General features: G+C 36.3%; 1 pseudogene; it reads left to right on the top strand.

Annotated features, from left to right (window-relative positions):
- The first annotated feature begins 8,330 nt into the window (after window positions 1–8,330).
- The window catches only part of LOC131027764 (caffeic acid 3-O-methyltransferase-like), a 55,771-nt pseudogene continuing 48,410 nt past the window's right edge, over window positions 8,331–15,691 (top strand).

Below are 15,691 nucleotides of genomic sequence, written 5' to 3' on the forward strand. Positions count from 1 at the left end.
AATGAGTGGGGTGAGAAAGAATCTTCAAACCAACCTGGAGACTCTGAAATCCATTTTCTTGAGTACGAGCCAGATTCAGAAAGAGGCAGTGATATTTTGGTTACTTTGGAGGATCCTTCACGTATGATGCTTACAAGAAACTAGCAAAATGTGAAACCCTAGATGTCTTCTTCTTCATCTGTGATGGCCTTCAAAGGTAAAGGAATTGACTCAAAGTTGCATAATAATGATAAAAAATTGCAAAAGCCTTTATTTTTAAAGCCCGTTGAAAAAGAAATTTCTTTTGATATAGTAGAATTTTGCGAGTCTTCTCAAATTCAAATAACACCTTCTGAGTACCTAAAACTAAATTCTAAAGAATTAGGTAGACTGGTACAATTCATGAAAGGAAATAATGCACAACAGACTAATGGTATGCAGCAGTCAGTAAATGCCATATTGCCCTCACATAGCAATGAGTTTATTTATCTCTCAGTTTGTGAAAAGATGCCTGAAATAACTTATCTTCAAATAGATGATTATGTCCCCCTTCTTGAGTCGAAACCAGAGCCCTTTTATATATCATTATTCATTAATGGTCATAGGTTGAATAATTGCATTATAGACTTAGGTGCATCTGATAACATCATGCCCTCCGTTGTAGCCAAAGCATTGGGGTTATCCCTGACCAAAGCCTTTGGTAGATTCTATTCCATGGACTCAAAACAAATTCCTCTACTACGTCAAATTAAGGATTCTCAAGTAGTTCTTGCATTCCACCCGGATAAAAGGATCAAGTTGATGATTCTAATAGCTGATATCCCAGCTAGTTACAACATGATTTTAAGTCGTACTTTCTGTAGAGACTTAGGTAGTGAAATCAAAATGGATTGGTCACAAGCCACAATCCCTGTTGGAAAGCAACAAGTCATCTTGCAACCTAAACCAAAGTCCAAATTCACTATTTTCCCATTTGACGACCCTAGGGTGCAGATTTTGTATCATGATTGTCAATTTGGGAACTACATGATGTTGTCTTACAGTGAGGTGGAGGGTGATTCATCTCAAAATGAGGAAAGATAAATCCTATGGCTAATGGAGTTCGATGGTAGTTGTGCAACATCTGGTCTTGGTGTAGGGGTTGTGTTGATACCACCTTCTGGCGACCCTATTATTTTTTCCTTTAAACTAGAGTTCAAAAACACCAACAATACAACAGAGTATGAAGCCTTGTTGTTAGGCTTAGATGAAGCTTAGAGATTAGGAGTGAAGCTCCTGCAAGTTAAAGGATGTGTTGAACTTATTGTGAAGCAGGTCAGGGGGTTGTTTAGTGTCAAAAATGAAAGGTTGAAGCACTATCGAAATAGAGTCTGGGATGAAATTGAAGGTTTTGATGCATTCTCCATTGAGGCAATACCAAGGGAATTGAACTCAAAAGCAGATTCATTAGCAGTCTCAGCTTCATTGCTTGTCCCACACCCTGAATTTATTGAAGTAACTTACAGGATAGAGTTGGTATATCGGCCCAGTGTTCCAGACAACTTTGACTCGTGGTAGGTATTTGAGAGTGATAAGCAAATAAATAATTTAATGCAAGGTTTGGATATGTTTTCTACCATGTATTTCGAAGGTTATGATGCAGAGTGCAAAGAATTTTTTCCTGAATGAACCAAGGAATTACCTGATGGAATCATGCAATTGAAAGGAAACAAGATTCCTAGAGGACTAGTTTCTTTGGAACATTTGTTTGACCATAATGATGCCTACAAAATAACAAAGATGACAAGTCTTGAGGGGCTCAGGATAGTGGAGGCTATGAAAAGGTCAACATTGGTACTGAGAATGAACCTAAATATATCAATCTGGGAAAGTGTTGTAAACCGCCAGAAAATGAGAGGTTCATTAGCCTCCTAGTAGATTTCAAGGACATGTTTTTGTGGTGTTATGATGACCTTAAGAATTTAAGAAAAGGGAGATTTCAACACCAGATTCCTCTGAAGCCCGAAGCAAGCCCTTTCCAGAAAAAGCTTAGAAAGTTCAATCCAAAAGTGGCACAAGCTATATTCTAGGAAGTGGATAAGATGTTAAAAGCCAGGATTATATATCCTATTCATCATTCTACATGGATAGAAAAAATAGTACCAATCAGGAAGAAGAATGAGGAAATAAGGATTTGTGTAGACTTCAGAAATATTAATCAAGCTAGCTTAAAAGACAATAATCCCTTGCCGGCCATGGACCATATTCTGTAAACTATCTCAGTGTCAGAGATGATGTCCATGCTTGATGGATTTTGAGGATATAATCAGATTAGTGTTCAAGAAGTTGATTAACACAAAACTACTTTTATTACTCCCTGGAGTACATTTGCATATAATCGGATGCCTTTCAGCTTGATTATTGTAAGAGCAACATTTTGGCGGGCCATAGACTTGTCTTTTGGTCACTTTAAGGATAAGATCATTGTTGTATATCTGGATGATTTCACAGTGTCCTCAAAAAGAAGAAAACACCATCTTCGGGACCTAAGGAAAGTGTTGCAGAGGTGTCGCGAGCATGGGGTATCATTGAACCCTAAGAAATCAGTGTTTGGAGTCACAGAGGGTAAGTTGTTAGGTCATATTGTTTCTAAAGAAGGGGTGAAAATAGATCTTGAAAGGATAAGAGTAATTCAATAGCTAACTTGGCCAATAAGTAGGAATGTCATTATATCCTTCTTCGGGCAAGTGAATTTGCTTCAAAGGTTCATTCCTGACTTTGCTGAGACCACCATATTTATTGTGAATTTGATGAGTGAGAAACAATCTTTCAAATGGAGTGAGGAAGGGAAGAAAGCATTTACCTCAATGAAAGATGCTCTTGGTCAAGCACCTGTCTTGGTTAATCCCGATTTCAGTAAGGATTTTGTCATGTATTGCTATGCATCAGAGCACACTATGTCAGGGATTTTGCTACAAAATAATGATAATAATGATGAGGTCCCTATATCATTCATGAGCGTACCTCTGAAAAAGCATGAACTTAAATACTCAATAATGGAAAAGCAAGCATATGCAGTTGTAAAGGTAGTGAAATAGTTTAGGTATTATATTCTCCATTCTCACATTGTGGTTTATGTACCTCATTTGGTAGTCAAGAGCATTCTAACGTAGTACGACATAGGGATGAATGAAAGAGATTATTGGGTATAAAAAATTCAGGAGTTCGATTTAGACATTCGACCCACAAAATTGGTGAGGGGGCAAGGTTTCTGCAAGCTAATTGCTAAAAGTAAGGAGGAAGTGATAGAGGAATTGCTGTTAGTTCTATTCGTTTCTCTACAAGATTCTTGGTTTGTAGATGTATCTTATTACTTGACATATGGAGATTGCCTAGAACACCTTTCTGCGAAGGAGAAGAGGAACCTAAGACTGAAAGTTGCTAAGTACATCATACATCGCCAAAGAGGGCAATTGGGATGCGTCCATTTGAACTGGTCTATGGTGTGGATGCTCTGGTAGCACTTCCTTTAGTGCTGGCAGCCACCAAGTTACAAACAGTGATTGAAGAAGCCTACTTCTTGAGGTCTTTAGAAAAGCAAATCATGCACCTGACAAAGATTGATGAAGAGAGGGATAGGCTGGTGGACCAGATAACAAAAACATCAAATGAGAGTAAAAACAATATTCGACAAGTGAGCAAGGCCTCGAAAGTTCATGGAGGGTGATCAGGTACTGCTCTAGGACAAAAGAAGAGAACCTAAGGGAGAACATGCTAAGTTTGAGTCTCTTTGGAAGGGACCATTCCTGATTCATGAGCTAAAAGGACCAAATTATTTTAAACTTGCATATTTGGATGGTACTGTTCTTCCTTTGACCTATAATGGTCAAGATTTGAAGTTATATCAATTATAAATGAGAGTCCCTCATAGTTTTTCTACAATAGTGTTTAGTTATTTTGTGTTTGTGTGTCTTTTCGGTTTAGTCAGTTTGTGTCTTTGAATAAAGTTTGGCATGCAAAACTAGAGATTCTAAAGTTTATTTCTAGTTCCTTCATAGTTCTAGTCCCCAGTCAAACCCGATGTTAGTCCACCCGTAAGTTTTTTTCTTTTAAAATATTCAAATTTTTCGGGTTGCCATTTTGTGCCTTTTATTTCCATTGGGTCATTTGTTCTCCTCGTACTTGAACCATTGAACTTTTTTTCAAAAGGTTCAAAGGTTCAAGGTTCAAAGCGCGGTTTAAAAAGAAAGTTGTTTTGGTCTTTGTCACCAAATTTCAAGCATGCTTTTTATTTTCGTTCATTGAAGTTTTGAACCCATTGAACCAAATTTCAAGAGGCTCAAGGATCAAGGTTCGAAATGCCTTTTTGTGAGTCACGGCAATGTATTGTTATATGACGAGTGTGAGTCTCTCTATGTTGAGTTGATATGAGGTCTTGAACATTGAACCAAATTTCAAGCGGTTCAAAAGGTTCAAGGTTCACTTTAAATAGTTCTTTTCTTTTGCCCCTCGTTCCCGGTGTTGTTTATGTGCCAACCGTTACTATTTTTTTTCTTAAGTGAACTTGAAACATTGAACCTTGTGTTCAAGTGGTTCAAGGTTCATAAATTATTTTCAAACTAATCTGAAAAGATTTTTGGTGGAAATAAAAGTGGCACAACAAGAAGGAATATTGCCTTATTCGGCTTTTTGAAACTCTAAATGTGGAAAGTAATCGTGAAAAAATCAAATTGCCTGTGCGAAAGTGATGTGTAATTAAGAAGGTGTCAGGTTTGTCATTTCACTGTTACTTCGTACGCTTGAGTAAATCATGATGAATTATGTGCAGCCCTATTGATATTTGCTCGTCTGATTAAAAGAAAAATGTATGAGTTTATTTCCATATTTAGGAAGGTCACAATTTCCATACTTCAATTAATTGGAGGTGCCAAAGGTAAATCAAGCTCTATTCTCTGGAAGAATTTCTAGTTTTCATGGTGTTATCGGGTAAGTTCAGTTGTCTTCTCCTATGTTGTGTTTCTTTGTGCACTGAAGTTTAATTAGTATAGAAAAGGGGGAAATCTGAAAAATTGCTAGGGTAGCATATTGTATTGCTGTTAGAATTTCTTGGTTAAGGGAATAGATAGTTAAAATGAGGCCAGTGCTACCAAAGCTTGACCGAACCTCATGTTTAGTGAGTATCTTGGTGGAAATGGAAGACACCTCCTTAGTTCATGTAGATTTTGGGAATTTCCTTGAAAGGACTAAGAATCCTTAGGCTAGGTCACTAATGGAGAAGATAGTTAAGAGTGGTCTTGTGGAAGCTGTTGCATTCCTGCTAGCCGCACCGTATTTAGATTTACTATTGGATTGTATGAACAGATATGACTATAAGAATAGGTGTATCAAAACCAGTGATGGTTAGGTGTTAGTCAGTATTAATAGGGAAATGGTGATGGCAAGAAAGGATATTCTGCATTATGAGAAGTATAAGGATTGGACCATTGGAAATATATGCGCCTATTTCTCTAAGAAGAAGAGTGAGTACACAAGTGTAATTGCAAGAAATTATCTCTTGAGGGTTCAGAAAGGAGGATCATGACTACCCAAACCCTTAACCAAAGAACACCTCATCACTGAGGTGCGGGACATTTTTGTGCTTTTAATTGGAGTAAAGGGAAATTCACATTCCTTCTACTGGGAAGATTGGATGTACTTTTTTGTCCAAGTGGTTCTATCTGGTGATAGATTTCTAGTTTGGTCTCAGGTAATTATAGAGAGGCTTCATAAAGGACTAACCAATTTTGTGGGTATGACTGGTTTCTACATGTCTTCTTACCTATTTTATATTTTAGCCTACATAAGAGATTATCCTAGATTACCCAATGAACCTTAGATTGATGGAATGAGGGTTTACATTTTTTACCATTTGTTGCAATAACAAAGATATGTTGAACAAATTGACAAATGGAATGGAGTCTTTGTGGCAAGACTGGCCTTTGAATTTCAGGGTGATTCCAACAAGAGAATGTCTGTAGAGTCTATGGAGTTTGTGAGTATTTATGGGAGCTTCTTTATCCAATTTCCATGGTTTACTTACATACGGGTAGGTGGTTTTGAAGGCCAACCATTCAAATTGCCTATGTACGCCTTTGATAGCTTCGTACTTACAGAACTGAGAAGGAAGCTAGCTCATATAGATAAGAAACTAGGAGCAAAGGGTGAATCTTGGGTGGTTTTTCCTATTGAGCTTGGGTATTAAAGTTGCAAATCGGTATCAGATGCTTTGAATCTTGAACTGGAGTTCAAGAGGATGAACCTACAGCCATATGTGGCTAGGCGAATATTTGACAACAAAGGTTGTGCAAGGGAGAACCTTAACATAGACAGTCATTTCTTCCATGAACCTCAGATAGAGGATTATTGGGAAAACTGCAAGGATGAGCATGAAGTGAGAAAGAGGTTGTGGTCAAGATTCACTTTACGATAGATAGTTGTCTTGAGGCTACCAAATAATACATCAGGTGTATTGGAAGATATAAAGGAAGATGTCCTCGACCCTGAGTTTGGTATTGAGATTGAAGGGAAACCAATTCCATAAATTGGTTGGAATAAAAAAGAAAATGATATGATTCAAAGAAGGACCTTCAATGCTGTCACACAAATCAAGAAGTGATTCACACATCCTGGTTCAATCTCCTATTTTGCCACTAATAAAATTGCTGATATTGCAGGTGTCTCAAAGCTCAATGTAGATAAAATACCACCAAGAAGGTCAACAAGGTCACCATCCGGTCTTACAGCTGCCCGAGTAACCCGGTCAAGAAGCAAAAAGAAGAATAAAGAGCCTGTTCTACAACAAGTCATGGTGGACTTAGACCCCAGTGAAGAGCTTGAACAAATAATGGACCCACAGGATCAAAGCAAACTTGGGATACAAGAAGTGGATACAAATGAAGGAGTGGAAACTCAACAGGATCCCATGAATACCCTGTTAATCATTACCTCCCCAAATGCACAGATCGCCCCGCCACCTAAAGGACCTACCAATGCACCAAGATGGTTGGAAGCCGCCATTGGAAAGGAGAGGAGTGTGGTACTAGTCACCATTCCATTGGAGGACATGGTTAGTAAATGCTTAGGAAAAGAATTAAAGCCCAAAAAGATAAAAAACACAAGCAATGCGTGTTGTGGATGACTCAACCGAACACTGGACAGCTGAAGTGGCCAAGCCCATTCCTGGGAGAGATGTAGATAAGACCACAGAGAAAGATTTCACTATGGAGAAAATATATTTGGGCATGGCACCAAGGGTTGTGGATGTAAAGTATTTGGAATCTTCTACAAAGAGGATAATCTCAAGGACTTGGAAAGATGAAAAAGATAAGAGAGAAATGAAGCAAACGGTCACATAGATGGCAGAGTACATCAACGCTATTCATAATCCAAATCCTCAACCATTGTCATAGATACCACTGTCATTTGACCCTAAGTCTTCAGCAAATCAGAAGATGCTTGATCAAGTTCAAAGGAATAGGGTAGTGATGAAGATGTTCAACAAATGGTTGGATCTAATAATTTAACAAAGATCAGAATATATTACTAATATGGTCAAGTTTTATAAGGATGTAGAAATCATGAGAAAAGAGCTCAAGCTGGAGACGGTCACCTGGGAAAAGGAAAGAATTAAGTGGTTAGCAGTTCTCACACAAATGAATTATGTCCAAAAGTATGGAGTGATGAAGTTCCTAGCTAATAAAATGGTGGAGAACCTAGATGATAATGTGCTATACGTATCAAAGAAGAACATGGAATGACATAATTCAATCATCAAGCAAGGCCATGAAGAGTCCACCAAGCTACTCAGGGGACTGACTAACTTGATTGAAACTATACATAAGGACCTTAAATGTATTGATATCCAGCTCATGAAGGAGGGAACCAAGGTAATTGAGGAAGTTGCAGACATGATTAAAGTATTTCAAGATAGGGTTCATTCCATTCGGACCACAAAATCCTTAACTACCAATGACTTTTTGAAAGTAGCAAGGATTGAATCAATGCTCATTGTCTGTTCAGATCACTTAAAGGTTCATAAAGCGAAGGTCACACGGATGAATATGGACAAAGAAGTGTGGAAGAAGAAGATCATACACATTGGCCTACCCTATTTCCAACTTATCCTAAACTTTTCAGCTGCACACCTGGAATGGCAAGGATCTATGATAAAACAGGACAAGCCCATAACTTCCTCAGGTGCGGTAGATGCTTAGTTTTGCTAGAATGAAATGTCGGCCTTTCAGTGGCTATTAGTTTAGCTTTCTTTTGTGTCATTTCAACAGTTTCTTTCACTGAAGTGAAAGTAAATGTTATTTGTTAATTATGTAAAAACTATGGCCTGGTGGCTCTTTAAGCTGAAAAAGCTTGGCTTTGAAGAGGTTCCAAAAACTGTGATTTTGGGAGCAGCCGATAAAATTTTGGTTTCTGATATGAATTGTTTGGATGATACAATGACTGGTTATTAATGAAATATTTTGTTATCTTTGAATCTCTGTGTTCTTAGATCTATAATCTTTCTTAAGTTGATTAAGGCACAATATAATTTGATGATCAGTTACCTCTGTAATTCCTTTCAATTCAAGTTTACTATTCAATGTTGGATGACTCACATGATTGTATTGATTTGCTTGATCCACCTTGCCCTGTGAGGCATGAGAGACTCTCGGTTGAGTTATTAGTTTCTATTGATGAGTCCCCATTTTGTTTTTGAATGTATGCAGCGAGAATGTTATGAATCAGAGTCTATGAACTCTCCTTGGAACATTCTTTGAAATATTTACCTATTTGGGAGTTTTGAAGGTGTTTATTTCCGTTGATGGATAAATGTTGGATCCTTTCAATGCTTTCTGGTTAAAAGTGTTAGTATAAATAATAAAATCATTGCAAATCAAATGAGGAGCTGTCCTCTAATGCAGAGGTTGAATTTCAATTAATTCATCCAACTGTTGGTAATTTGTTTTCTTTGCACAAAGGGTGAATCAGAGTCATATTTTGTGTTTTATATTAAGATTTCAGAAAAGAGACAAATTTATTTACCAACAAAATCCTACAGCAAGAAAGGATGCTATATGGTCTCCCCCTAAACAGGGTTGGTTCAAGCTAAAATTTGATGGGGCCTCCAAAGTAAACCTAGGTGCTTCAGGTATAGGATATGTGGTTAGAGATCATATAGTAATAGTAATTGGAAAGATGGCCATGCCACTGCTACTAGATACTAACAATAGAATAGAATACAAAGCTTTGCTCCTAGGCTTACTTGATTGCCACAAACATGGGATAAGAAACCTCACAGTAGAGGGAGACTCAAAGATAGCAATCAATGCAATTAAATCGAGAAGAACCCTAAACTGGCAGCTACAGGCGATTTTGGACAACATAACTAATATTTTGTCAAATTAGAGTAATATAAAGCTAAACATGTCTACAAAGAGGCTAACACAGAAGCAAAACCTCTCTCAAAAACTGTAGCAAAAGGCCTTTCTTTACATTGGTGGGAGAAGGACATCATTAATCATGGTTACAACAACAGATAGTATATCAACATTGCTCAATAGTGGATTCTTATTTTCATACATTAGACATAAAACATTTCCACCAGCTTGGTCTAAATGGCTATCTTTTCAAATTCAAACTTTTCCACTAGCTTATAAAAAATGAAATTGTCACGTCAACTAAGACGTCATCTTATTTTGGCCTTTCTAAAAGTGATTTTTCCCACATTCATCTTGAAAAGATAGCTTGTGGTCCGCCATCATTGCAAGTACAAGGCATGTGCTATCCATTGGAAAGTGCATAATTTTTTAGTCTCAAGATTTGGCATGATGCTAGATAGATATCCTTTGCCACCTTTGCAGGCTAATTCATTGCAAGGCATTTTCTATTAAGTGCATTTTGAAGACAATATTTCTAAGCTTTTATTTGACTTCCTCTGGAAGACTATCCACCTGATTCTCTCTGCAACCTTCTTCAGAAAAGCTAAAGCTACTATAGGTTTCTAAGCAATGTCTAGGGAGGAGTCATTTGGGTTTATAATGAGTGTGTTACCAACACCAATCTCATGCTTTGGAGCGGATACCCTCATCTCTCTCTCTACCTCAACCCACCAAGTTTCTTTTAGACAAATCACAGACCTGAGATTGAAGAGGGTCGTCTTAGTTCCTTAGCCAATAGTCATCTTGGCCATTATGCTCATTCTTCATAGTGGGCATATCAACAAAGATGAATACCCTCGAGACAATACAAACATTTCATCCTGATTTTTTGCCTCCTTGATGGAAATCAAGCTTGATAAACAGGAAGTATGGAAGGTCACCAAATGACTCTTCCTAGGTGACATCTTGCTTGAATTTCAAGAAGTCCTAAACAAACTGCGACATGATTCTGGCGCTCCATGTACAAGTGAGAGAATTCTCTTCAATGTCCCAAGAGAGATGATTAAATTCTATCCTTCTCTTCTAGACCTGACGGGAAATGATTTACAAAAGTACAAATGATTTGTTTCCATGTCCCTTACATTTTTAAAATGGAGGTTTTTGGGGGACAATGCAGAAGACATGGGCAGGGAAGAATAATTCTTAAACTTTGCTAGACTCAATGGTGTTCTGGCTCCTAAAATAGAAGCAGAGGGTCCCCAAACAGAGCAGAGTAGGCAAGGTGGTGGTCGAGGTACCAGTCGTGCTTCTGTTCAAGGAAACGATCATCCTCCACAAAGGGGTCTTGGAAGAGGTCGTGCCCCAATGCCTCTGCCCATGCCTCAAAGAGAGAATTAAACAGATAGGTTTTCAGTTGGTCTGATCTTTTTTTAGGCCGCTACATAGCACATAGTTGGCTCTTTTTTATTTCTCTGTTAATTTTAAACTTACAAACAAACTTTAATGTAGCATTAGACTTATAAATTTTAAAAAACCTTTAATAGATTTTATAAAAAGGATAAATGAATTGTAATCAGCACTCAAATTCCACTCCGAGTTCAAAGAATTTTAGGGTTTTGGATGTGGTTTTCTCTTTCTGTGCATACTCATGGACATAGGTTTCTTTTCACTGTGCTTAGGCCCTACTGGGCCATTTTAGAAATTTGTGGTTTCTTGATGTAAATTCTCTTTAAAATCAATATATTATTGTCGCTTTGCCTTTTATCGACCAAGAAAAAACAAACCCAGATGCAACAATTACTCTAGATAAGATTCTCAGAGTTCTAGTAAGTCATTCCCTCCTTAGTTGTTCTATAACCACAAGAGTAGAAATCCTGAGAGGATCTATGGTCTAACTCCTATTTGCAAATACCATGTGCAGAACAAGGATGGCGTGTCCTTAGCACCACTGACCTTGATGAACTAGGACAAGGTGTTCATAGAAACTTGGCATTCTCTTAAGGATGTTGTTGTTTAAGGGAGCCAACCATTCACCAAGGCACATGGAGTGAATGCATTTGAGTACCCTGACAAAGACTAGAGATTCAATAGGGTTTTTAATAGGGCTATGGATGAGCACTCTACACTTATGATGGGGAGGATTCTAGAGACATATGAGAGTTGTAAGGATTTGGAGGAGTTGGTGGATGTAGGAGGTGGAGTTGGGTCTACTCTGATTCTTATAGTTTCCAGGTGAGTGTTCTCTAATGGAATATTAGTTGACTACTGAATTCAGGCCCCAAACCCATGGTTTCTGGAGATCTAGGGACACCTATAGGCAGTTAATAATTTATTAGATTAATAGTGAAAAGAGATATGACATCTTTTAAGCTAGGATTTTGATTGGAATGTTTTTTCGTAGTAAAATCCCTTTTGTGATGATTTTTTTGTTTCAGGGGTTACACATGTCGGGGGAGATATATTTGACAACGTACCATCTAGTCGGGCTATTTTTATGAATGTATGAGACATCTTTTCATTACCTAGATAGTCAATCTACTTGTTTAAATAGCTCATTGAGATTTTTGCCAACTATTTATTTATTTTTATTTTGTTTATTGAACTTTTTCTTTTATGGAAAAAAGTATAGTTAGCTATACCGGTGATTTTGCTTTATAATTCTCTTCAGATGCAGTTTTGGAGGAAATCTTCTATGAATCATACATTTTTGGTTCATCTTTTCTTTATATTGTCTAAGATTTGATTGTGGTAATTTTTTTATGTTTCAGATCAAATTTTATGATCTATACTTTGATTTCTGACACTTTTTCATTCTTTTGCTTTTTGCTTCTTGATAATGGATTCTGAAATTTTTCCAGTGGATTCCATTTTTCCAGTGGCTGAAGGCAGAGACTAGCCGTAGTTCTTCTAGTGATTTTTCCAGTGGCTGTAGAGACCTCTTCCTATGCAAACATTTCAACCCAATTGGAAAAGAGCATACAGGAGGTGTGAAGCCAAAAGTGACTGTGTTATCCACTATTTATGTTGGCTATTAGCCATGAGTTGTGTGGTTGTTTGCTAATGGATTCTTGCTTCCAACTAGTAATTAATACCGAAGTAATTCAGCCTAATTGGCATATTGTATAGTGCAATTAATTATAAGATATTATCAACATGGAAGGGGTTGAGTTTAATTAGTGTGTATGATAACAGGCAATATCATTATTTTCTTATAAATAGTTTGTGCTAAAGTGTATTTGGTCATTTTAAAAATAGGGATCTTATTATTTATATAATTTGGTTGAATCTATAAAATTTATATAAGAAAGAAAAAAAATAATTGTAGAAATTTCTTTTTAATTTAGAAGTAGCTTATGTAATTATAAAGATGGAAAATAAATACTTAACACTTCTAATTTTTTTTAATGATATTTTTTCTCAATAAGCATATTTTTAAATTTTTTTTAATGAACATAGAGTGTGAATCATCTCCAATTTGTCTCCTCCCATTTGAACATGAATCTTGTCACATTTGAAATGCTTTCTTCCATTCACCGTCAATGTTTCTACCATCAAATACTTACATCTCTCTCTCTCTCTCTCTCTCTCTCTCTCTCTCTCTCTCTCTCTCTCTCTCTCTCTCTGAAACACACACACACACACACACACACTTTTCTTATGGACACAATTGGACATCTTACCATCTCCCAATTCAAACTTTTCCTCTCTCTCTCTCTCTCTCTCTCTCTCTCTCTCTCTCTCTCTCTCTCTCTCTCTCTCTCTCTCTCTCTCTCTCTCTCTCTCTCTCTCTCTCTCTCTCTCTCTCTCTCTCTCTCGTGTGCACACACATGAATCTAGGACCACATGTGAGCATATGAGATATCCTCCAAGAGAACACATCACAATTCACCATTGTTTTGAACAACCTAAACTTGCACCTATAGGTATGTTTAGACACTTACAACATAATGAGATATATTATTCTTGAATAAACCCAAGGAATTGATTATTATAGATCCCCCCAAATGTGCCTTAGGAACCAAATTTGTCCTTTTTAAACATGTTGGTATAGGAATAAAAAAAAAAAATTGTTAGTTTTTCAAGACAACATAAATGATGATGCTAGACTTATATAGGATGTTGGTGCACTTATAAAAGATACCACAAAACTTGTAGATACATTATTTGTATTTTACAAGACTCCAATGTACTATTAGGGTTCTAGTACCCTTGAGTAGACATGACCCTACCCATATAGATAGGACCATGCAAAATCTACAACATAATTGTTCTTGCTAACATCCTTAACAAAGAAATATTACAATGTAAAAATTTAAATGTGACCCCAATATTAATACCTTTGTCCATCCTATTGGATCTTAAAATTGTTGTTCCACTTCTTAGAACTAAAATCAACTCGTAAGGCTAGGGTTGTATTCTTGCAAGTGAAATCATCTCAGCAATAGATCATGGAGGGTTAGAGGCCAACTCTACGAGAGTAGGTTATATCTCCTACATTTTGAATTCAACTTAGATTCCTGAGGGTATTCCTAGAGTAATACCTTAATAGATATTAAATTTGAACAAAATGGACCATTACACTATAAACAAAATCAAACCCAACTTGTTGACTTAGCCCCAAAGAATGTCATTGAACAAAAAATAGTTTGCTACCTCAATAACCCCTATACAGATCATAGGACTATATAGGTATAACCCACATAAAATGAATTCATTCTAGGCTTATAGAAGATGGTTTTGCTAGCTATATATCACTAGGTTACAAATTCATAGAAAGTCCTCACCCTAAACTAATTGGTTACTTCATCTGATTGCCTGAGGATTTCCTACGAAATGCAAATTTCAATCTTCAAACCCTTGGATTAGTGGCCAACAAATGAGATTTCAATTAGATGATTGAGTAATCTCCTACTCTTTAGGCTCTACTAAACCTAAGTGAGTATACCTTGCAATATTAAAAGTTTCCACATAAATAATTTGCAAATATTGCATATATAGCAGATATATTCCAATGAAAATATACCAAGGAAATGATTAATTATCTTAGAATGTGGTTGCATTCTTGGTTTATCATCATCAACTTAACAATTGAGAATAAAACCTAAACTAAAGCTAATCCTACAAAATAAATTTAAAAGAGATCTTGATAGTTGAGACGTTTCTGAAAAAAATCTGGAACAAAGATAGATTGGTGCTTGATTCCTAGGGACATGGAGTCAAATAGCATATATATTTAATATCTGGAATTGATCTAAATCCAATCATCTAATCCCAACACTTATGCATTATACAAATGTTAATTAGATATGCACCCACAATTCTACTCAAGGATCACAACACATATACTCATGTTCACTACAATGTCCTTAGAGACAAATTCTCTTCTTGAAAGAAACTTATGAAATGCATTACACATTCACACAAAGAGAACAAAGACAAACCAATACATCTTTTATGTACTAGTTCATGTGAATAAAATGACACAAGTTAGAGATAATCCTAAAGCATATTCTCATTAATTTTTCAAAATGGCTGATACAATATCATAGATATAAACCTTTTTTTGCAAATTGCGCTCCATTACTAAAACAAAATTCGACTACATACAAGCTACCCATCCGAATGTCTATTCTAGAACCTTTGCCAATGATTTCTATTTATAGTAAAGATGCCATTGACATGCTTCATTCCAAATTCTAGTAAAGACATTTTATTCAATTTAACACTTGTATTCTCAATAACTTGTTATTAATAAGGACAATACTTATGGCTAGTGGTAACATCTAGATAATCTCCATTTTCCACTCTTCTAGAATTTTCAAACTACTATCAGTATCTTTAAGGAGTGAGGGGAAATGAGTGTCTTTCATTTGATCATATCTAATTAATTCTTTGATTGAAACTTCTTATTAAACTTTCTATGTACTTTTATCCATTTATTAGCTTGTTTCATTGCATATTCTGACTTCTCCTGAACAAGATCTTGTGTGATTTCCTCTCTTTTTGATTCTAGCCTTCCTTGTAACCTCTCATGCTCTTTAATGACCTTCTATGTTCCAACAAATATAGTCCAAAATCTATCAACATGTAGCAATAGTTTTTCAAATATGTCATTCATTAACTCTATGACAACATTGGCTTTTAAAGCCTTCCACTATTGAACTATCCATTCCTTTCTTTTCACTAACTTTATTACTTCTAGTTTCTAATAAGACCTCTTTGAAGTAACCTTCATTAGTCTTTTCTCATGATCCAGTGCATCAATTATTGGCAACGGAGTAGTCCCTGAATAAGATGACAATCTATCTGCAAACACCACATTT

This window comes from Cryptomeria japonica, chromosome 11 (genome assembly GCF_030272615.1).
Source record: "Cryptomeria japonica chromosome 11, Sugi_1.0, whole genome shotgun sequence".
NCBI lineage: Eukaryota > Viridiplantae > Streptophyta > Pinopsida > Cupressales > Cupressaceae > Cryptomeria > Cryptomeria japonica.